At 35.3% G+C, this 1,331-nt stretch overlaps 1 long non-coding RNA gene across 1 annotated transcript; it reads right to left on the bottom strand.

The window, feature by feature from the left end:
* Positions 1-204: 204 nt before the first annotated feature.
* LOC146539108 (uncharacterized) lies at positions 205-1,033 on the bottom strand. The gene is made up of 2 exons (XR_014878011.1): positions 826-1,033; positions 205-497 (listed from the first exon to the last, which is right to left on the bottom strand). It is a non-coding gene; the product is annotated as an uncharacterized LOC146539108 (long non-coding RNA).
* Positions 1,034-1,331: the final 298 nt, after the last annotated feature.

Below are 1,331 nucleotides of genomic sequence, written 5' to 3'. Positions count from 1 at the left end.
GGAAGGTGACGCTTTTTTTCCATTTATAGGTTAGTACAAATTTCGGAACTTTCTTTCGTCTTTTAGCCAGCATTGGAGTAATGTGCCTTTGGGCTCGAGTTTTCCTGGTAGCACTTTCAGGAGTTGATAAAGAGGCTTCAGACGGAAGAGATGGTATAGAAGATAAGGAAGGTATGTTCTCGTAGTTCGGTTCTCTAGTCGGTGTAGCTGGGCAAATTTGACGTAGAACTGGAGTCAATTGCAATGATGTTTCTGTAAAATCAAATTCAGGTGGATCGTCCCCAGTGTCATGCATCTTCAGCATCAGGTTCAGGACTGCATAAAATATGCATTCGCTCTAAAGATGAATCTAAAGATGGTGCTGATGATGAAGCTAAACTTGGAGTATGCAGATCTGCCAATTCATTGTCCATGTCGGACCTATCACAGGTATCTGAGGGAGCATGCTGTATAGGCACAAGCGCCAATATTTTTGCCGTGCGTCCATGCAAAGTATGCTGTTGGCAACAGAAAATACCGAAATAAGCAAAATAAAACCCATAACTTCAAAATGTTAAAAAAAAAGACATAACTATTTTGGATTAATTTATCATTAGGTATTTGGCATCGTTCACCGTGATGAACATAACAAATTGTAGGTACTTTATAGGTTATTTGGCAATGTTCATCACAATAAACATAAGCTTTTGGCGGGTCATAAAACTTGAGGATTCACATAAAGGCACATAATTCACACACCAAAATATAACAAATAGTCTAGATAAGTTAGTGAAAGCATTAAAATACTTGAAACAATAGAAAATCAAGTAAAATCTTTATATTTACCTTGCGGAACATAGACGACCCGCGAGGCGCCGACATTTTGCTTTGACAATGACAAGTAAAAGTGTTGCCAGGTGCGTAGACTATTTTTTTACTATTAAAAAATATTATATACGGTATGATAATATTACAAAAAATACGAATTTGGTGTAAAAATATAACGAAATCATTTTTTTCTCATAAGTTTCTCACAGTGAACAAAATCAAATTAAGGGCTAACTGAGGCGTGAGTCCAAAGTTGTATGCTCCTCTCGATTTATTTTTTATACAAACTTCACAGTTTTCGCATATTTTTTTATGTTGTCTAAAAAACATAACATAAAACATAAAAAATCTTTATTTCACACCAGAGAATTACATATTCAACAAATAAATATGTAAAAAAAAGAAATGTGAAAGGGCGGCCTTATCACTAAAAGATGTGATGTGTTTAGCTTGATAAAAGGGTTTATTCTGAGGAGCCGTTCTCATGCTCACATCATTATTATTTATTCGTTGTTAGGGACGGT

Source organism: Heliconius melpomene, chromosome 5, assembly GCF_056956725.1.
Source record: "Heliconius melpomene rosina isolate 202511_hmr_F chromosome 5, ASM5695672v1, whole genome shotgun sequence".
Lineage (NCBI taxonomy): Eukaryota > Metazoa > Arthropoda > Insecta > Lepidoptera > Nymphalidae > Heliconius > Heliconius melpomene.
This window is presented reverse-complemented; position numbering and strand designations above follow the sequence as displayed.